Source organism: Sitophilus oryzae, unplaced genomic scaffold (genome assembly GCF_002938485.1).
Source record: "Sitophilus oryzae breed Bouriz unplaced genomic scaffold, Soryzae_2.0 scaffold_177_pilon_pilon, whole genome shotgun sequence".
Taxonomy (NCBI): Eukaryota; Metazoa; Arthropoda; class Insecta; order Coleoptera; family Curculionidae; genus Sitophilus; species Sitophilus oryzae.
In genome coordinates this window covers 210922-235067 of record NW_022146479.1, presented here as the reverse complement: position 1 = coordinate 235067, position 24146 = coordinate 210922, and the positions used below count along the sequence as shown (strand labels likewise).

Sequence of the window (24146 nt, the reverse complement as noted above, 5' to 3'; positions counted from 1 at the left end):
CGTTACGACAGAGATAACCTATCTATCGCTCGTGTCGCACTCGTTATAACCTAAAACAATAACACAACAATAACAAGACAGTGTCTGACCGCATGTTCCAGCTATTTATGAATGAGATGCTCAGTCTATATTTTATTTTAAGTCTATGGTGTACGCGCACTGAATCGGTACCAGTCCGGCGAGAAACAGCGAAGGCGGTGACTCGACTATCGTAGATAGGTAGAGGTAGGAATCTGGCCTCTACAGGCCGAAATGTTTTAGTGGACGCCAGCGCCGTCTATATGTACGATGGTCGCAGTCGCTTTTGCTGGTCGGTCCGATCTTGGTCCGATCCGATGCAGTGCGCGCCCAGCTTTTATAGGACATACAGTTATACGAACATTTTTACTTATTTTTATCTGCAGAATATGCTGGCGAAGTTTCCGGAATACATTTCGGACCACCCTGTATATTTTTTTAACTCAGTTACTTTGCCACTAAATTTCCGTACTAAAAATACCGAGAAAAATACCATAATATCACATACTATTCCGAATGGTTTTTTTAAATATAACCGTTTTAAAACTAAATTTACTGTTTATTTACAGGCCTCTTAAAATACTAAATTCGAAGAATTTTTAAAAATTTTAACAGGTAGTTAAGTACTGTTACATTGATAAGTACTGTAAATAGTGCCTTCTTCAAAATTCGGCCTACCAAAATTTGTAATCTTTTTTTTATATATACAGGGATGTCAATATTAAATGTTGTATTTTTCTCCACTGTTTTAAATGGAACACACCTTATGTTTTGTATCATAATCGAAGAAAGTTTTGTTTAATATTCTTGTTTTATTAAACACTTCCTATACCTAAATTCGATTTTTAATGAGAAAATTCTGTTTTTTTTTAAATATAAGATAATATCTGACTTTCGCTCTTTCTTGAAAATAATACCGGTTGTTAGGCATCAATCGATATGTTTTGAGATTGACTGACGCATACAAAGCTTCTATCCAAACTAACCATTACCGATTAAAACTATTTAATTACAATGTAGGGGAACGCCTTTCTGAATCAATCGTTTAAAGGTCCCTCTTATAATCTATTCAATACATAAGCCATAAAAACTAAATTTTTAATACAGCGGAGAATTTGAAAATGTTTGTATGCTCGTTATTATAGCTGTAGTGAGATTTTTATGAGTTCTAAAACGATGGTGCAGCTGTGAACTGTTAAAATTACCATTGTTATTATTGACATATATCAATTAAATTTATAGGTAGTTACATCAAGTAATTTTAAAATTAAATGTTAGGATTGTCTTTTATAACGAAAAAGTTAAATTGGTTTGTAAGATTTAATCAGATAAAGTTACCAATATACGAGAAAAAAAACGGCGTCAAAGACGGCTGGGGAATGACAATCGAAGATAATTTTGGCGAGGTCAAGCCCTAGACGTAGTTTATTTCGCTCGAACTCTTCTTTATTTTATAATAATGATATATTAAATAATGAGTAAACATTTACTTTAACTTTAATAAGATTCTTTGTCACAATAACCAAAATTTACAAATTAAAGTAACATCAATGCGTCTCGAACGGTAATCTAAAAGCTGTTACCTAACACCTATCATCTCGTGTTCATTGTCTCATTCCCTCTCCCTAGTTTGCGAATAATATTTTAAAAATTAATAATTTTATTTATGTATACAGAGTGTCTTAAAACTGAGTGTATTGAATTTAAAGAAATATGTTTATTTTTATCTCAACGTTTTGCCTGAACAGGTAAGACTGACAGGAACAACGTTATGCGTAGACGGAACTTTATATTAAGACTAGCGTGACCCGCGACTTCGTTCGCGTTGAATTATTCATTTGTAATGGAGATGATAAAGCAAAGCAAAAAAGAATTTCCATTAACATACAAACCGAATAATTTTTTCTCACATTTATGTCAGCATGAGAAAAAACAATATGGCGATATTATTATATAACTTGGTGATATTTGAGGGGTAGTTTCATTTCGTTGGAATTTGATTTTCGAAAAATCCGTTTGCCAAAAATAAGCTTTTTACGTCAAACAGTTTAAGCAGAATCGTGGTTAATCAATTACCTAACTTTTTGGAACACCCTGTGTGATTTTTTAAAAAATTTCAAAATATGTAAAAAACAAAATAAATTATGCGTGTCCAAGCGTTTTCCCGAAAGACTAACAGTTTTTTAAATAACAAATATTGTAATATTTGAGGGGCGTTTTCACCCTCTTGTAATTTGAGATTTGAGAAACCCCTCCTTATCGAACCTCTACACCCCACAGTCAAGCCGTTTGCCAAAAATCAGCTTTAACCGTCAAGCAGTTTAAGCAGAATCGTGATTACTCAATGGTTATATTTTATGAAACACCCTGTATAAATTTTAAAAAAATCTTAAAATATGTAAAACAACAAAATAAAATATAAGTGTTTAAGAGTTTTTCCGAAAAGCTCACCGGTTTTTAAATAAAAATATTCTAATATTTGAGGGGCGTTTTCACCCTCTTGGAATTTGAGATCCGAAAAACCCCTCCTTATCGAACCTCTACACCCCACAGTCAATCCGTTTTCCAATAATCAGCTTTAAACGTCAATCAGTTTAAGCAGAATCGTGATTACTCAATGGTAATATTTTATGAAACACCCTGTATAATTTTTTAAAAAATCTTAAAATATGTAAAACAACAAAATAAAATATATTATGTTTTTAAGAGTTTTTCTGAAAACTCACCGGTTTTTAAATAAAAATATTCTAATATTTGAGGGGCGTTTTCACCTCTTCTTGAATTTGAGATCCGAAAACCCTCCTTATCGAACCTCTACACCCCACAGTCAATCCGTTTTCCAATAATCAGCTTTAAACGTCAATCAGTTTAAGCAGAATCGTGATTACTCAATGGTAATATTTTATGAAACACCCTGTATAATTTTTTAAAAAATCTTAAAATATGTAAAACAACAAAATAAAATATACGTTTTTAAGAGTTTTTCTGAAAAACTCACCGGTTTTTAAATAAAAAATATTCTAATATATGAGGGGTGGTTTCACCCCCTTAGAATTCGAGTTTCGAAAAATCTCTTCTTATCGAACCTCTACACACTAAAGTCAATCCGTTTTCCAAAAATCAGCTTTTTACGTCAAGCGCTTTAAGCAGGATCGTGATTAATCAATGACCAGATTTTTCGAAATACCCTGTATAGATTTCTAAAAAATCTTAAAATATGTAAAAAAACAAAATAAAATATACGTGTTTAAGCGTTTTTTCGGAAACTTGACCGTTTTTTAAATAAAAAATATTGTAAAATTTGAGGGGTGGTTCCACCCCCTTGGAACTGGAATTTCGAAAAATCCCTTCTTGTCGAACCTCTACACCCTAGAATCAACCTGTATGCCAAAACTGAGCTTCTTACGTTGAGTGATTTGAGCAGGATCGTGATTAATCAATGTGTCAGTCACTTAAGGATTTTATATACGAGTATTAGTATAGATGTTAAATTTCTCTGAAATAATATAAATATTTATTTTTTTCACATCACAGCGTCACATCCTCGATGACCCATAAACTAAACAGCGGCATCTAAATCAAATCCAGTCTGATTTTGACCCAATAACATAATAACCGAAGATATTTTTAGGCGTCGCGATTTATTATTTGTTATGTGTTTTCGTGAATAGCGCCGCTGTCATCTCCGTCTCATCATTAATATTTCTGTAAAAAGTATTAATAGCCATATAAATTCTTCTAACTCAGCTATGTATTTGTCTTAAAACTGAAACAATCGCAATAAAAACATTTACAGTGTTTGTTATCTTTGTCCAGATGTTATTGTTGCTTAATATAAAAAGAAGCTGTATGGCTAACAAATCTGTAGAGAATGTAGATTGAATGAGAGAGTTATTGTAACCCTCTTTTTTGAGTTATAACTTAAAAAAGAGGGTCACAAGAATCGTCGTAAGTATAAGGAGAAACCTCAACATTAATTCTCAACATTAGAAGGATCAAGTAGCAGATTCCTCAATATTGGCAGCAATTCCTTAATAACGGTGGTTCATAGATGATTGTTCAACATAGTTCTCAACAATGGGATTGACAGGAACTACAGAACAACACCTAGCAAATGTGCGTTCTATGTACTAGTCAACAAAATAGGTTATTGGCAAATAGCTATATTCAGTCTCCAAGTTATTAGACTTATTAGATTTTTACTAATTGTAAGTTTTGGGTTCATTGAAGGACTATTAGAGCTACAATTTAAAAATATTTTTACAAGATACAGAGTGTCCTAAATAAATAAAATATATATTATAGTTGTATTTTTTTTAAATGGAACATCCTGTGTATTTAACTGGTATAACAGTTCGGACCACCCTGTATATTTAACTGGTATACTCTTTTACAAATATTTAAATAGTTTTCTTTTTGTAAACAAATGGGCTTGCAATATTATTATTTTTACCTCCTGTACATTTTGTACAAATCTAAATACATCTACAAATCTAAATACAATCTAATCCTGTACAAAATCTAAAATGTCAATATTCCTTGGGTATAGTGATAAATGAGGTCTAAATTATAAGAAAATGCATTTTCTGCGAAAACTTGAAGAGATAGGTAAAAAATGGTATAACATAATTTGATAGACAATTAAATTGTGCATCTGATTCAAGTAAAATATACAGGGTGTTCCATTTAAATTAAACAAGTTATTGCCGTTTAAACCTAGTAATTATTAAATATAAATTTTTGGACACTCTGTATAAGGTAGTATATTTTTTCGGTAAATATATAGTATTAAAAACTTTTCACAAACGGTTTTCACATCTGATTCTCATAAAATATACAGGGTGTTATATTTAAATTAAATAAGTTATTGCCATTTAAAGCTAGTAATTATTTAAAATAATTTTTTAGACACTCTGTATAAGGTAGTATAATTTTTATTATTGCAACACAATAACTGATCAATAAATAAACTTCAGTAAATATTTAGTATTAAAAAACTTTGATATCCTCGGACAAATGAAGCCTTAAAATTTATACTGCAATTTCGCAAAATTGAAAATATTTCAAAATCGGTAAGGTTTAAGTGCGATAAACCGTAATGAAATATACCTTTATTTCAATCGTAGAATCTAAAAATAGAATAATGGGTGTTTTATTTAAAAAAATACAACTATAAGATTTTTTACTTATTTGGGACACTTTGTATTTTGTAAAATTATTTTTAAATTGTAGCTCTAATAGTCCTTCAACGAATCCAAAACTTACAATTTGTAAAAATCTAATCGTTTAGCTACAATACTCCGTGTAGTATGTGGTGAACACCCACCCCCCTGTATAATAAAAAATTTAATTAATAACTATTACTATTACAGGTCCCATTTCGGACACTCAGTATTAATTAAACCTAATTAATAAAACATTTTACTTAATTTTTCATGCAACAAAAACTGCAAATTGCAAACTGTAATATGTTTTTTTAATATCTAAATAACTAAAACAAAATTTGTATCTAAAATGTTAAGTCAAATAAAAATTTTTAGCTGAAGTAATAATTTAAAGAAAGAAAAAAAAAACACAAATAAATAGAACTATTTCTAAAACATAAATTAAGATCCAACAATGTAAATATATAATACTTGATTTTGTTTATTTTCATTAATTTTACGATTGTTCGTTAATGTAAGAAATTTTTATTGCTCGGAGTTATGGCTTTGTTCTTGTTTTCGCACACTCCAACATTACTTTTGATATTCGGCAAATGTAAATATCCGTAATGCTTTAAATTTAAAGCGATATAAATTCAAGATTCGGGGAATAAAGAAAAATCATCCCACTGTTTTTTATTTATAATTCTCCAAATCACTAATTGAAAAATAAGTTGAAAATATATAAATCACTAATGTTTGTAAGTTATTGTCTTCTTGTTTATTGATTTATTTCTAAGAACGGACCAATTACTTTTATTAAATTTTTCAGTATTTGTAGATTTGTAGTTCCTCAAGCAAAAGTCACGTTATTTGATGTAACAAAATGTTTTAGTTGCCAGTTGACAACTCTACAGAATGTCTCAAAAAAACCTGAGCTTGGGAGGAAATTGATATTGAGTGTAAATTTTTCTCATTTCCATGATCATGCCTGTGCGGTGTCTGTAATTTGTGATAAAAGTTACTTAACAATTAGCGCTACTAAATTTTCATAAAAAAAACTTATAATTCATATTTAAAAGAAATTAAAAATACATTTTCATATAAAAATGTAAGAGACATAAGTTAATAACCGAGACAGTTTGATATTCATAATTCTTAATTTTTAAATTTGACTGGACCGATATATAAAGTTAAATAAAAATGCGTGAATCTCCTTATTCATGATTTTAACTCGCTTTGTCATAGTACATGGCAAAGAGATGAGCATTAATTTAGAAATTCTTAGCCCAGATGGTGTTTCTAAATTGTTTAATTAATACTAAATGTTGGAATGCATCGAATCCCTACTAGCCACGATGCTAAAACGTTCATTTTGCTTATTGTTTTGTAGCTCTCAACATCGGGCCCTGTCTTGTTTATAAATTGTGGTATTCTCACAGCAATTTGCTAAACGACTTGGTAAATTAGGATAAATTTTCTTACTGGTGAAGTAGGTTTAAAGAGCACTTATCTATTTTTGAAAGAAACCGCATGATTTGGACCGTTATTTTATCAGAAAAGAACAATTTATTATTTTATTTAATATTTTTTAATTTTTTATATTTAACAGAAAAAAAATCCCCAATATGATTAAAAACTATTCTTGTATAGTTGCCAGACTAAAATCGCTAACTAAAATAAAGATTCGTCTACACATAACGCTTTACCTGTCAGTTAAAATAGAACACCGTGTATAACTGACAGCAGATCTGTAAATGCTCTTCCGTCTTAGTCTGTCTATGCGGAGTAAAGACTACCTGTACACACTGGAGGTTTAATTATAGCCCAGTGTTTAGCGAAATTAAAGAAAAACATCAAATTTTATTACAAAAGTGTATATATACAGGGTGTTACAGAAATAAGTGCAAGTATTTTAAGTGGTAGAGTATAGTTTGGCCCCAGAAACGCCCGTGTGGTTTTTTTGCGAAACAAAATCTTAAAAATTTTAATTTTTCTTGACACTTTTCGAAAAATATTGACACTTTTGAGTGCCGCTTGTTCAGTTTCCGGAAATTTGTTTATTATGCTTCGAGAGAATGCAATGTTGCCACCTCCTACGTTATTCACATTCTGTAAGATGTAAAATAGATCATCTGATTGAATTTTTAAGTTACCCAATTCATTTGAGATTTTACTCAAAACAGTAAACCTCTGACAAAACTAAAAAATAGGCATGTAAAATTACTTTTATTATTCAAATAAAAATATCAATTATTTTGTTGTTTATTCATAAAAACAAGAGTGTGAGATATAGCATGAGAAATAATTCAGATGGCATATAGAGGCTTTACGTAAAGGGATAAAACAACGCTCTAACGTAATTACATCGATCTACTATCGACCGGAGTTCCGTTTTCTAATGTTAGGCAAGTTTTTTGCTTTTAATCTGAATTTTCCAAGTCGTTTTTAAATATTTCTAGTTGATATGTGGTTGGAGATTCTGGTAATTTCTTGGTATTTGCGGCTGATTATCGATTGCTGCCGGTGGATCTTAAAATGTTGCCATTATTTTTTTTAAATTTTCAAAGTTAAATCACTCAGTTATTATTAATTTATTTTAAAAATGGCAAAGAGAAAATAAGTTTCTTTTTGTCAGATCTACCACCCCTTAAAATACTTGCATGTATTTCTGGAACACTCTGTATTATCTTTAAGGTTCAAATTTTATTTGGAAATACACATGTAAATCTAATTGTGAAAATTAGTACCGTAAATCGGTAATAATCATTAAACATCTCTAAATGATTTTGTAAAATTACACTAAAACTCGCTTGTTACAAAAAGAAGCTTTACACTAATTAACATACATTATTTAATTATTCGAACAACATCAATACTGCGCTTCCTTTACTATAATAAAAAAACACTCTAAAAATAATTTCATTGATTGTAATCAACGGATCTGCACCTTTAAAGATATTTTTTTCATAACATGATAGAAAAAAAACACAAATTAATTCACTCATCGGCCTGGTTCCGATTTCTAAAGGCTGTCAAGCACATAAATATGTCGTCGATGAACAATAAAAACAAAATGAAAACGAGAATTCTTCCATGCATGGACAAGCCGCAATATACCGGCATTTTCAATTTCAACTGCCATATACGTAGGGAAAATTAAAAAAAAAATAATGTATTTGTTGGATCAGTGATTTACACATGAACAGAACATAATAGACTTTTTTCTATTTTAATTTAATTAGAACATTGTGATGGCGCTGATTTTGAACTTGAATTGGTTTAATTAAATTATAATAGGTATGTGCGTGTAGGTGTAATGATATCACGGTCATATTATATCATGTGGAAAATTCATGCCATGGAATAAGTAAAAATAACATAGAGGAAAGTCACTTATAGGCTTGGTGCATTTTCCGCCAGTGCTGCCACCATCGGAGAACATCGTAAACAACTAGTATATACAAATATACGGTATACGAAAAAGTTATTATTTAATTATTCTGAGTTAGCTTAAGTGTTAGGAAGTATAATTTGTGAAAATTCTAAAAATAAAAATAAAGTAGTAAAGTAAATATTTTGATATCTTCTGAAGGTCTTAACTTGTATTATAATTTATTATTCCATCAGTTAAAAAAACCTTTTAGGTGAGTTCAACTGGTTCAACTACGGTAACGAGCATAGTTTTAATCACTGGTTTTGCTAGTGGGGCATAATTTGGGATATTTCGCCGATAACGAAATTTTTTTAAGGTACATAGTTATAATTTTAGAAAATGTTTCTAAAACATTTAATCGCTAGTTGATTAAGAGAAGTATATCATTTATATTACAAATTATATTTTATCCTCTCATAGTCTATGTCTATTTAATTTTTTGATTATGTAACAAGCACATTCTTTACCCACTTGTTTGGTCGAACTGCTTGAATCCATTTTTGCTTTTGATCAAATCGGTCTGAGAAACTATGAAGCTATAAAGTGTTGGTTTGGGAGAGTTGAATATCCGAGAAACTTGAGTTATTGAATGTTATTGCACCCAAGAACGCCCTATTTACGCTCTTCTTTACGCGTTAACATTTTTTCGGCAATTTTATAAACATTTGAAATTGTCACAACACAACACGACGTACAGTGCTTCGAACATATGGCTCTAGAGGACAAAAATCCAAAAATTCTCTTTTATTGTAAGCAATTTATTCAAACTAGGTTTATTTGACACAAATGATGAGTACTCTCATTGTACTAAATGATGATGTTCTTAGTCCCACGTTTATGAAAAAAAAATCTTATAAATAATAATAATGTTGGAGCTGTGTTCCATCTAAGCAAATAATAAGTTATAGTATGAAAACGGTGTAAGTATTAAATTCCTGTGATAAAAAAGAATTGAAATAACATTAGAACATGATTCCTACAATATAAGCCTAATATAAGATAAAAATGTTTTTCTTTAATGAAAAAGAAACATTAATGTTATATTTAATTAAAAAAAAAATTAAGATGCTATAAATTTACTTTAGGACAACAAAATGCATAGATCGTAACTACTCTGATTCAGGAGAATCACTGCTGACAGAATCTTCTAAATTTATAGTATCTAAATCACAGGTAGATGAAGTATCTCACATATAAGATATTTCTGTACATCATTTTCTAATATGTTACTTTTTCGCGTTGTTACTGTTCATTTTGTCGCTATGAGGGGTTCGGATGTTAATAGTTACCTCTTTAATAGACCATATCCATATATTATTTTTTCCTTTTCTTGGGTATGAGATTATATAATAAATTGAAAGATGGGGGGATACTTTTTTTATGCGACGTTTCGCTCCAACATAGTGGGCTTTTTCAGGCACAAGTGGTGTCTCATTTGACTGGAAGGTTCATCAATATCTAATAAGAACATATTATTTGAAATACAAATAATTTTGAGTTCTAGTCTTTATGATCAAGCCAAGTATTAGCCAGATCGGCATTGCTTATCAATTTTACTCCATCTGAAAAGTATTATAAAATAAACTTCGTCGCAAGCAGACGCAGGTGAACTATACAAAAATTAAAAGTGTATGAATATGGCAACAAAAATATTCAATAAATACGATATGTTTTTTTAAATGCCTTTTTGAAGTTTGAAAACGTAAAGTTTTTATACCCATTTAAGAATCATCTTAAAAAATAAATAAAAACTAAACAATCACGAACTTGTTTAGAAATAAATTTAAAGTACATACCTTGTTTAACAATATCCATAGTGGCTTTCAATTAAGTACGTACCGTTTAACTCCATGATATACAGAACTACTATGAATGTTATTCTTTTCACTGATGAGATAATGATCGCAAAATTTATTTTTAGTGAAAATATTTGCTAACAAAAACGCTGTTTATGAAAAATAATATACAGGATGGTTGAACATTGCTATAGGTATAAAATTATATATTCAGATATTAGTAAATTTTAACTTATTTTTTGATTTTTGTCCATGGGACGAAGCACTGTGCGACGCCTAGTTCGAAGTCTGTTTTATTTTTTTTTTAGTACCCGAAACAGCGTAAGTTACATCACACAAACCTCGTACCTGAGTGTTTTATAGCTGCAGTAACTGCACTAGCAAAAAACTAAAATACTTAATTATTATGAAAAAACCACGATTTCAATATTATTTTAATGCGATCAACATGACGGCATCGGCGCACAGAGGAGTATTTGCTGGATCTACCTGGCCAAAATTATTTATCACTGAAAATAGTTTCAAAATACTATCTTTTGGTTCAATCTACGTATATTAAAAAAAAATGTGTCATATTATTATTTTACAGAATATAATTTTGGTAGGTACTAAGATAAATGCATAAATAATTTTATTAGGACTATCAGACAATCGAAGTTCTTCAGTCTTGCGTCTTTTAGTTTGTTCGCTAGCCTCTTCAAATAACTTTTTCGGTCGTCCTGGTTTTGTCTGTACCTTTGGCAGCTCAAACACTCCCCTTAGCCATGTCTGATTATTTTATCCGAATAGGTCTGGTCGTTGTTTTGCTACAATCCAGCGACGCTTTACTTCGGACTTAACGTATGAAAATTTATGCTTTATTTCCTTAATTTGTTCGTCGCTATGAGGCTCCAATATTGCCAAATGATTTTCGACAAATTCTAACTTCTCGTTAATATCGAGGCGATTTTGTGCACTCATCAAGTCAAATATTTCTCTACGAGTCCCTAATGCCAGATGGTCCTAAAATAAAGGAAAATGCAAAATTACTAATAACTTGAATGTCACAGACCATAAAAATATCAGCAGATCAGCAGGAGATTATTATTTTTTTTACATTTCGCAAAACAGTAAGCTTTAAATATTTAATTAATCAATAGGTGGAGCATAGTGGACCTTGAATATATGATTTTTAGGAAGGGAATACTGTTCATTTATCATCTCTACAAAAATCACTACCCGGACGAACCCTGAAGTACAACAAAACACTTCCAGATATAATATCCTCTCATAACACAGACAAAAGTTCAGGATTTTTTAACATAAAAGAATAAACGCATAAGAAACCGATAATAAACAAAAACTCTAATATGGAAATAAAGGTAAAATGAATTTTAGTCTTGAGAATACACCAAAAAAATACAACACTTCTAAAAGTCACGTTTTTCACACAGAACTGTGACACAGAAAACAGTTCCGGCTGTTTAACGTCCGAAAACCGATTGATGCATTCGATTTTATGGTGGAGTGGGGCACCATAAACACTGAGTTCGAAGCGGGGGGTCTCTCTGGCATTGCTACTCTGCAGCGCATGCGCAAATGAAATAATGTCTTCATATTTCCTTCTGCGCATACGCATCACAGTTCTAGGACGGTTCAGAATCGGTAATAACAAGAACCCGAACAAAGCTTTTATCTACGCGTAATTTTCGGAAATCACTTTTGGCCAGCTAGATCTAAAAAATACTCCTTTGTGCGGCGGCGTGAAATATATACTGAGAATTTTTGATTTCTACCGTTGAAGCGCTGCGGTCGGAATTTTTTGAAGTCAACTGAAATGCACCAAGCCTATACTCGCTATTTAAACCCGTATATTTGTATATGCCGGTTGTTTACGATATTTTCCGATGGTGGCAGCACTGGCGGAGAATGTACCAAGCCTATTATCAATTGCATTGTGTTTAGTAAAGTTAAAAGGAAAAAACATAGAATTTCGCTACAAATTGTTGTTTATGGTTTAAATTTCATTTTTCCGTTATGTAGATATTTTTCAAAGCGCTACTGTTCAATAAAAACTTAATCGTAAATAGAGATGATGCGCCCAGAGCACTGATTATTCTCCGTTAAGTAATTTAAAACCATCAAGCTGTGTCAAACCAAACAATAAAATATCTTCTTAGCTCGATTGTGGCCAGGATAGCTAATCATAGGGGTAGAGTAATGCGTATCACAGGTTCGCCCACCCGCATTCAAATTTTCTAAACGGTCTGACGGTGGATGACGTATTTAAAACCATTAATTATCAAACTAATTGAAAGTGATTTAGAGATTTGTTTTTTTTCTGGACTATAGTGGAGTGCTTTAAGCCCTTATGGGATACAAACCTCGGAATTCATTTACTGTCAACGAATTTTTATAAAACTTTTTGCATTGTATTGTTAATAAGATATATTACAAAGTTTACCCACTTAAATTCGTTGCTTTCACTTTAGTATTTAAATAAACACACATATACAAATGCATACATACAAGATGGCTCCACATTCCGGAAAAGCTCTGTATCAGGATTTTTTACAACTTTTTACAAAATATATATGTTTAATGGTAATTCATTTAGAACAGACCCTTTATATACAATTTTTTTACATATACAGGGTGATTCCTGTAAGTCGGTCATGCTTTCGGGGAATGATAGGGGACGTCGAAATATTAATTTTGATATTGCACACTATGGGTCGGAAATGCCTCTTACGCAAGATACAGGGTGTTAAAGTTTTAGAAAAATTAAAGATATTCTTTAATAGTTTTTTTAACAGTTGAAGGTATCGTTATAAAATTTCATTATAGAAGTCTACCTAACAGAGACACTTTAAATGTAAAAAGAAGAGGTTTTAGTTTCAACCAGTGGCGTAGATGTGATACGCATCAGGTAATTTTACTCAAAAAAAATAGTACGCCACTGACAAAAATAAAAATTTCGGCGTTTTTTATTTGCTCGGTTTATTTCCAAGAAAAAATGTCTCTTGCAACTTTCTCCTAACACCATTTTGTCACAATTTAAAAATAAATAAATTTTTTAATGAAAATCTTAATACAGCGAATTATTATAACTAGAGGGCAGAAACACATGTGCATCGTTAGCTCCCTTCATCTTAGGTAACTTTAGTACTTTTTACTATTAGCTCTAAATACATTTTTAAAAAATTATAAATTTAAACTAGAATTTTTTTTGTATTTTGTTAATAATAAAATTCTTAGTTTTAAGGTAGTTATAATAATTCGCATATTTAAGGTTCACATTAAAAAATATATTTATTTTTAAATTGTGACAAAATGGTGTTAGATAGAAGAAAGTTGCAAGAGACATTTTTTCTTGGAAATAAACCGAGCAGATAAAAAAACTCCGAAATTTTTATTTTTATCAGTGGCGTACTATTTTTTTTGAAAAATATTACCCGATGCGTATCACTGGCTACGCCACTGGTTGAAACAAAACTCTTACATTTAAAGTGTCTGTTCAGTAGAGACTCCTATAATAAAAATTATAACGATACCTTCAACTGCTCAAAAAACTATTAAAGAATATCTTTAATTTTTCAAAAAGTTTAACACCCTGTATCTTGCGTAAGAAGCATTTCCGACCCATAGTGTGCTATATCAAAATTAATATTTCGACGTCCCCCATCATTCCCCGAAAGCATGACCGACTTACAGGAATCACCCTGTATATTTATAATATTATACAGGGTTTCCCAGAAATAAGTGCAGATATTTTAACTGGTAGTATACTTCAATCCCAGAAACACGCCTATGAGTTTTTTTTTGCAAAAAAAAAATTGAAAATTCGAAATTTTTGGAAAAATTTTTTGGAAATTTTTTTTAGTTTTTAGTTAAAAAACATAATTTCTTGATAATATGGCAACATAGGTATTAGATTAAATTTACAAAAAAGAAAATCTAGAAAAGATCCAGTGGTTCTCAAAATTTTAGCAAAAAATAATTTTTTTTGGAAATTTTCAAAGTAAAATAACTCTGTTATTTTGGACTTATTTGAAAAACGATAAAGAGAAAATATGTTTCTTTTATCGAGATCTACCACCCCTTAAAATATTTGCACTTATTTCTGGGACACCCTGTATACACGGTGGTGTCCGAACTGTATTCCAGAAACTTCGGCAGCATATTCTGCAGATAAAAATAAGTAAAAAAGTTCGTATAAATGTATGTCCTAAAATGCTTAGTTTTGGAGATACAGGGTATAGAAGTGTCATTTTTATTTCGATCTTTTTTAAATAATTTCTGTAGTAACGTCAGTATTTGGATGAAAATTGGTGTCTGGGAGTTTTTTGACATGAGAAAATTGATTTTGGTGTCAATATGACTCCTACTAGTAGAGGGCGCCAGCTACATGTGTCTTAACTGTTTTAAAGCGTAATAACTTTTCGTCCGTACCTGTATAAAACTACTGAGTAAAAAAACATACATTTTCGAAACTTTTTACGCAAAAAATGTCTCTTGGTAAAAATCGTTAGGAGCAACCGTTCTCAAGATATTTAGAATGGAATTAGTCAATACATGTCACTATTGACAAATAATAAACATGTTAAGTGGATAGTTATTTGACTGAAATAATAAATTTGGGAAATTTTATTTTTTTGAAATTAATCATAATTTTTTCTGGAAAAAATGGTAATAAAACAGTTTCTGTTGAACTTTTGGTACAAAATCATTTCAAATTTATTATGTCAGTCTAATAACTATTTAGTCAACACGTTTAATTTATGCCAATGATGACATGTATTGATAATTTCGATTCAAAATATCTCGAGAAGCATTACTTGTAGCGATTTTTACCAAGATATCTTTTTTACGTAGAAAACGTCGTGAATGTATATTTTTTTTAATCAGTAGTTTTATACAGGTACGGACGAAAAGTTATTACGCTTCAAAACATTTAAAACACATGTAGCTGGCGCCCTCTACTAGTAGGAGTCATATTGACACCAAAATCAAATTTCTTATATCAAAAAAACTCCCAGGGACCTATTGTTATCCATATATTAACGTTACTTCAGAAATTATTTGGAAAAAATCGAAATAAAAAGGAAACTTCTACACCCTATATCTGCAAAACTAAGCATTTTAGGACATACATTTATACGAACTTTTTTACTTATTTTTGTCTGCAGAATATGCTGCCGAAGTTTTCGGAATACAGTTCGGACCACCCTGTATATTTATAATATTATACGTTGTGCAGAAATCTACTCTACTTTGGAAAAACACTGACCTATATATATTTCTCTATTTATAAAATAATAATTTCCTCTGGACATTTCTGTTTATTTGTCATCGTTTGATTTTTGTAGGTCGATGTCTCTCTATAATTGACTGAAGATATAACACAAATGTGTTTAATCAAGTCTATTTTTAATATTTATACTATTAAGTTTTTTTGAGTAAACTAGACACATTTTGGAAGAAAAAAAATAGATTTTGCTAATTATACGCGACATTTTAAGACGTCACATCGTTTCAAAGAAAAGCACTTTGATTTGATTTATATCATTACTTTATTGAATAAAAAAAAGTATTTTGGTAAATTTGGATGGGACCCAATTTTATAGAGACAGAATTTTGAATGGATGTGTAGCGTAGCCTCGGTAAATTTCAAGTGCGCACGTGCTCATGTTTACCTTCATGTCTTTAAATTAAAAGTGACAGATTTTATATTTACAGCAACTATACGTACATAAAATGTAATTTCCTATATGCACAGTTGTGTAGTTCAGTCTGTTAATTTATAGTCTTGTCAAGCTACCAAAATCTGTTTTTAGTAGGGGGCCTATTTTCTATAATTCTAAATAATTCTATCTACGTCAGTGAGTTAAGAAGCTCTTAACGCACGCATTTTGAGTGAGTTAAGAGCTTCTTAACTCACGCATTTTCATTACCGCACTCCTTGTTTAGATAACTACCAAAGAGAAAAACATATTTTGTAAAACATTTATTTTGCACTAAAAAAAAAAGTTATGAGTACCTTTCATGTACCTTTTCATTTCCATAGTTGTGTACTTTTTTTCGCTGCACCGTTTTTCATGCTTAGAGTATGTATATTCATACTTCTGTTTCGATTTTGCTGGAAGCGATTCAGAAATGGCTCTAATCTATTAACATGGATTTGGACGATAATAGGTAAGAATACTAAATTTATTTCTATATTCGGTATAAAATTGTTTATTAGGTTTTTAGTTTGCGATGTTTATGGTAAATAATTTTCATGTTCATTGTCTCTGAATTCACATGAGGACAGAGATGAGGATATCTATGGAAAAGTAACCACGAGGAATTGTAACATCATTTAAAAAATGTTGGGAAGTTGATTGTTTCCCATCGAAAAGTAGAAAATGCCAATGCAGATGAATGTATTGTAATTGTGATAGAAGTAATTCCAAGGGTGAAGTTTATTATAATTAGTGGAAGTAATTCCAAGGGTAAAGTTTATTATAATTAGTGACCTGTGCTTCTTTTTATATGTAGATGTTTCAGGTTTTGAGAATAAATCGGTTGAACGAAACCCAAAATTTAGAGGAAGTATTTGCATACCCAGAATATGCCCATCAAGGATTATAGCTCAAATTTCCTTTAATGGTAGGCAATTATTCAATGCAAATTAACTTTTTAAGTGACTGAAAAATTAAATAGTTTACAATATGGTATATCACTGTAAAAATATATTACTTTTAGGTACAATTAGGGCCCGATACATTTCAAAAAGTAGAATATTATTTTATATTAAATGAGGTATTGTACCAACAATCAATTTATATTAATACCGGAGATTAAAAAATACCAGAATAAATAGTTCTTTTTTTATATTACGAAAATAAACTATAGAATACAACAGTATTTAAAAAATTCAATAAAAAAGTTATGTCCCGGCCGAGGTTCGAACTCCGGTGTCTCGCTTCCTAGCCTGACTCTTTACGCACTGCTCCACAGTATCTTGCTTAGCGATAGTTCAATGACGGTATATAAACAAAAAAAAATAGGTTTATTACAATACCTTGACGATTTGAACTGGCGCGCGGAGCTTGCTGACCAATAGCGCCTGTTATCACCTGTGACGTAGCGACCAACCTGCGCAATATCCTACCTTGTATTCTTTGTACCATGCTGTCATATTGACATTGCCATGCATGGTGTTATTCATAGGTGTTATTTGAACAAAGGTATTAAGGTAATTGATTTTTAGGATAGGCATATAGTTAATTACAATAATTTTTAAAATTCATTGTGTGTTAGTTAGACGTAGATAAAATATTGTACAATACACGCGAGTTAACTCCATTAGATACTAATGTGTTGTTACACAAAGTTACAACAAAGTTACACAACTCGTGCTACGCAGTCGTTGTGCAACTTTCACACGCGTATCTTAATAATGCTGTTAACTCACTTGTATCATAAATATCTATTTAAGGCGTTAACGTTGAAATTAAGCGTAGAAGTCACTCGATGGAATCACAAAATTTTGGCGTTTGGTCGCTACATTAAATTATATCAGCAGAAAGAAAATAAAGGTATAAATAAAAATAAGATGTTTCCTTTCGGAGACGGTAAGTAGCTAAACTATCAGTGAGGCTTCATCGGATAGAGCTAGTGGAGCTCTATATTCGCCCCATTAAAACTTTGTTTCGAAAATGGACAGTTTCCCAGATATTTAGTTTGAAAGATTTCGATTGGCGATTTTCTGGATATACCTGTTATATATAAACGTTAATGTAAGAATTCCAAATGAAATTTGACTCCCTTTTTAGGTTATGTTGTAGAGAGCGTTGAGGATGATATCAAAATCAATGGTAAGCTGATTAACAATATTCGCTTCGCAGATGATATGGTCATACTAGCGGACAACATTCTACACCTTCAGAACATGATGGACTGCATCGTTGAACATAGCATGCAGTACGGATTACACACAACGCTAATAAAACTAAACTTGTATTTTCCAAAACACCGGAAAATACTGTCCTCAGAATTCACAACAAGGTGGTAGAACAAGTCCATAAAATATCTAGGAGCCCTTGTTAACGACGCTTGCGACCCCAAAACTGAAATTTTGCCGAAGATCGAACAGGCCAGACATACTTTTGTTTCCATAAAAACCCCTTTTTCCATAGCAACTGTTAAAATTGCCTTATATCTATCAAAAATAGTACTTTAACCGCAAGGGTAGATTAAATGATACTTTAACAGCGAGGATAGGTTAAAAACTTTATTTCTTCTCGCACGTTTTTTAATTGCTTCCATTTTTGAAACTTTTGTATTTCTTTTCATAAGTTATTCGGGATTTAAATGCAAGTAGTTTGGATATGGCGTTTGTTGCGTCAGCCTGAATATCTGTTGGTAATTTACTTATTTTGTTTTGAGCCATTTCTGGCTCCAATTCAATCAGCAATCGACACGAAAGAGAATTAAAAAATATTGACTCAAAACTGACAACTAAAGAGACAGCTTTATTTATTTGTCAAATTACATAGAAACCAACTCCAACTCAGCACAATATTTTTTCTACTCGTAATAAATTCCTTGAAATAATAATTTCTGAATATTTTTAAAACGTAACTCGCTATGGAAAAAATATTGTTTTATACATGACGATAAAATTGCATTATCGTCTTTCGAAATTAATTCACTCGTGATTTCATCGCTCGTGAATTAATCTTTTCGGTCGATAAAATACCATTTTATCGTCTTGTATAAAAAATAACTATTTCTCCAGCCGAGATCTAAGCCTCGAACTGCGCATACGTATGCTGCGTTGTTCTACATCTTTCCAATATTTCTCTACGGCTCTGAGAGTTGGACACTCAATCAGACGTTGGAAAAACGCATTACTTGTATCGTCGTATATCCTGGATGGATAGAGTGACAAATGAGGAGGTACTCAGGTGGTTTCAGAGGTGCGGTTTCACGCACCATCATAGCCAACTTCCGAAGGGAGACGGCGACCTAAGAAGAAGTCTACCGAGATAAAGCGAGAAGCGGGTGCACTATGGACGTACACACACTCACTATCGAAAAATTGACGCACCATATCGACGAATCAGCGCATAGTGAGTATGAGACTTTAAAAGTCAAATTAAAATATAGCATTACAAAATAATGTAAACTTATGTAATATTTAATTGTTTGTATTTTAACGTGTTTGTATGTTTTACATTTATTTTTTTAAAGCGAAAATATTTGATTAAAAAATGCGTCAAAATTTTTGTTGATCTAAGATAAATCTCATCATCATCAATCACAAACATTATCTAATGTAATACCTAATATGTTTTTCAAGTTTCTCGTGATCTATATCTACTTGCAAATTAACATAAACAAATTTAATAAATGATTTTTCGGTCAACTTATATATAAATCAAGCAGATGTTATTTATTTAATTCCGTTTGGATCCTGGATATATGAAAATATACATATTTTTCTTATTTCTGTTTTTGTTTACTTTCTTCAGTATCAAAAATAAACGTAATATCCCCGTTATATCGCTACAGATGTCTGCTTACAATAAAATACATATTATAATATTTATAGATGGACGTTTATATTTTTTTTAAAATAAGATTTATATTCAGATATTTTTTGAAACTCGTGTTATGATATTGGTGCGTCAAATTAAAATATAGAACAGTACAGGGTGTTTCTTAAGAGTCTATTCTTCGTTCGCGTCGAATTAATAATTTGTAATGGTGATGATAAAGCAAAGCAACAATTTCCATTAACATACAAACTGGATAAAATTTTCTCACATTTATGTCAGCATGAGAAAAACCAATCGAGAAACCCCTCCTTATCGAACCTCTACACCTCATTTGCCAAAAATCAGCTTTAAACGTCAAGCAGTATAAGCAGAATCGTGATTAATCAATAGTCATATTTTATGAGACACCCTGTATAAATTTTTAAAAAATCTTAAAATATGTAAAACAAGAAAAAAAAATATACGTGTTTAAGAGTTTCCCGTTTACCGGTTTTTAAATAAAAAATATTCCAATATTTGAGGCATGGTTTCACCCCCTTAGATTTCGAGTTTCGAAATATCCCTTCTTATCGAACCTCTACACCCGTATAAGTCAATCCGTGTTCCAAAAATCAGCTTTTTACGTCAAGCGCTTTAAGCAGGATCGTGATTAATCAATGGCCAGATTTTTCGAAACACCCTGTATACATTTTTAAAAAATCTTAAAATAGGTAATAAAAACAAAATAAAACATACGTGTTTTCCGGAAACTTGACCGTTTTTTAAATAAAAATTTCACCCCCTTGGAAGTGGAATTTCGAAAAATCCCTTCTTATCCAACCTCTACACCCTAGAATCAACCTGTATGTCAAAATTGAGCTTCTTATGTTGAGTGTTTTGAACAGGATCGTGATTAATCAGTGAGTCAGTCACTTAAGGATTTTATATATTAGTATAGATTATATTTTAGAAATCTGCCTAAGGCTTAGCCCGATCCTGTCGTGTTAAGTTAAGCCACACCTAAAATTCCAAACACGCGTCCTTTGATTAAGTCTTGATTAAGGTTTGCAAAGCTTCAGCAATTGCCATAAAATAGCGAGCAATTTGTTACAAAACTATATAAATTAGACATCACTGTAATCACAAAACTTCAATCTATTTCCGTATTGTAACGAAATTTTAAATTATGTCTTTATTTTCGAGAAAATTTAGTTCAAACATAAGGAATATTTTGTTGATTCTTGACCTTCAAAATCTTAAAAATAAAGTTGTCTAAAAATGTGCTACAATACGGATATAGTATAATCCTTTATCTTTAATTTCCTTCACTTTATTAAAATACTTTAGTTTATTAATTATTTTTTAGAAAAATATTTTTTCGTTAAATTTTTTGAAACTAAAAAATAAAAATCAATGTATATTCGCATTAAAATCGTTTATTAAGATTTGATAATTTAAAACGGATTTAATTTTCAGATACCTGCATAATTTTTCGTTATAATAATTTTTTTTAAATTGAAATTTAAAACTATACACACCACATACGACACGGAATATTGTAGCTAAACGATTAGATTTTTACAAATTGTAAGTTTTAGATTCGTTAAAGGACTATTAGAGCTACAATTTAAAAATATTTTTACAAGATACAGAGTGTCCCAAATAAATAAAAAATGTGGAATACCCTGTATATTATTACATTTTTAGTTTCTACGATTAAAGTAAAGGTAAATTTGATTAAGGTTTATTACACTTAATCCTTACCGATTTTGAAATATTTTCAATTTTGCGAAATTGCAGTATAAATTTTAAGGCTTCATTTCTCCGAGGATATCAAAGTTTTAAATACTAAATATTTACTGAAGTTTATTTATGGATCAGTTATTGTGTTGCAATAATAAAATTATACTACCTTATACAGAGTGTCTAAAATTTATTTTCAATAATTACTAGCTTTAAATGGCAATAACTTATTTAATTTAAATATAACACCCTGTATATTTTATGAGAATCAGATGCACAATTTAATTGTCTATCAAATTGTATTATACCACTTCTTACCTATTCCTTCAAGTTTTCGTAGAAAATGCATTTTCTTATAATTTAGACCTCATTTATCAATATACCCATGGAATATTGACATTTTAGATTGTTTTTAAAACAACAAATGTACAAAATGTACAGGCTAGTAATATTATTGTTTTTAGTAAAACGATAATTTTACTAGCCCATTTGTATGCAAAAAGAAAGCTATTTAAATCTTTATAAAAGAGTATACCATTAATTAAATATACCACCAGTATTTCCGCCCAAATACTAATTAACTACATACTTAATTGTGTTCGTTAATAAATTATTCTAAATAAATGTGGATTTGAATCAGAAATCAATATAATTCTCTGTTGTTATAAATAAGCATTTGTCAAAAAATTAAATATCATTTTTAAGGTGTTACTTTTTACCACACTGTCTAATACACATACATAATTCAGTTTTTTAGTATTTGGAGCAATTATTATTAATCAACGCAAACAATTAATTAATGTAGTTTGAATACTGGAATCATATTAACTGGTCCTCTTTAACAAATATTTAAACAGTTTTTTTTTTTATTTTTTAATGAAATAAACGAACTATATCGACAATATTAGTAACTGTACTCTTTAAAAATTTGGTACATCTTTAAAAATAATCTAAAATGTCAGTATTCCATGGGGATGTTGATAAATAAGTTCTAAATTACAAGAAAATGCATTTTCTACGGAAACTTGAAGAGATAGGTAAAAAATGGCATAATACAATTTGATAGACAATTAAATTGTGCATCTGATTCTCAGGGTGTTCCGTTTAAATTAAACAAGTTATTGCCGTTTACAGCTAGTAATTATTTAAAATAAATTTTAACAGTATTTGACAGAATAATATTACCAATAACAATGACACTTTTGCTTTTGTAATAACTTTTTTTGAGTTCATTTTAATTTTAATATCGCAGTTTGAAAAATTCACTGAGGTAATTAATGGACAAACTTCATTTCCAGTAGTCTTTTGAATTTTGTCATTTCTGCTCGTGGAGGTCTCCGGTTCTTGTTCTTCACTTAAAACTATTTTCCGGAATGTTACAACCAGTACTGGTACTTGGTTTATCTTCCAGGATTTGACAAATTTTTACAAACATTTACAATTTTTTTCTCTTTAGCTAAAAAAATGACTTTTAATACAGTAGATAGTGTAAACAATAGCTACTTTTTGCACGATCGTAGAGAAAATTCTTTAGTTCAACGTTACGGAAAGGGTGATACGTGATATTAGTTTTCGGTAAGGGTGATTTTTAACAACAGCAAAAAATATGACGTTGATTAAAATAATTAAAAAACATTTATAAAACAATGAAAACGAATACCAAGACTATAGCAGCACGTTCTGATTTTTAAGACTTGAAAAAAATTCACCTTGATTTCACCTTTTTTTAATTTTTCTCCAAAACGATATTGAAAATTGTGAAATTGGAAAAATACAAAATGGTGTAAAAATATATTTTAATTCATATTTCTCTCGAAATATTAATATTAAATAAGTTTTTCTTCTTCTAATCACGCTACGGGTACTTACTGTATATTAACATCAGTCTCTTTGAACAAAAAAAGATTATATTTAAAAAAAAAATAAATATATAATAATAAAACAGAGACTAATTATTAAAACTGGAGCATCTTAATTAATCCTGTTAATTAAAATTAACATTAAAATTAATGACTTACCAAATTAGGTATTAAAATATTTTCCTCATTTTTTTTTTCTTCTTTAATGACCAATGTTTATTGTTCTGTAACTCTCACTAATACAAAATTCGGCAAAAAAACTGTCCGAATTTATTAAAAATACCGGCAAATCAAAAAAAGGACGATATGTTCGCGCGTCTCTCGATCGGTTTCGAGCAGCTGGTCCTTCGAGCCGACGCGTCTCTGATCGCTAACTGAAATTTTGCCGGTCGGTGTGCTCTGGACGAGCAGGCAGATCCTCAAGACCCAAAAGTAGAGTTTTAGCGCACTCCGATCCCGCATCTACAGGGTGAGTCTTAAATAGGTGTAAATATTTTCAGGACTAGTAGATCTCGGTAAAAGAAACATATTTTCTCTTTACCGTTTTTCAAAGAAGTCCAAAATAACCGAGATATTTTAAAAAATGTCTATACCTATGTGGCGGATTCATTTCTCCAAAAAATCATATATGGGTATTTCGCCAC

At 30.4% G+C, this 24146-nt stretch overlaps 1 protein-coding gene across 1 annotated transcript in view; it reads right to left on the bottom strand.

Moving 5' to 3' along the window:
* LOC115882257 (aminopeptidase N-like) overlaps positions 1-23881 on the bottom strand; it is a 62368-nt gene extending 38487 nt beyond the window's left edge. The window contains exon 1 of the mRNA XM_030900197.1: positions 23662-23881. The gene's annotated coding sequence lies outside the window, so the exon portion shown is untranslated. The remainder of the gene's footprint in view (positions 1-23661) is intronic.
* Between the last annotated feature and the right edge of the window lie 265 nt (positions 23882-24146).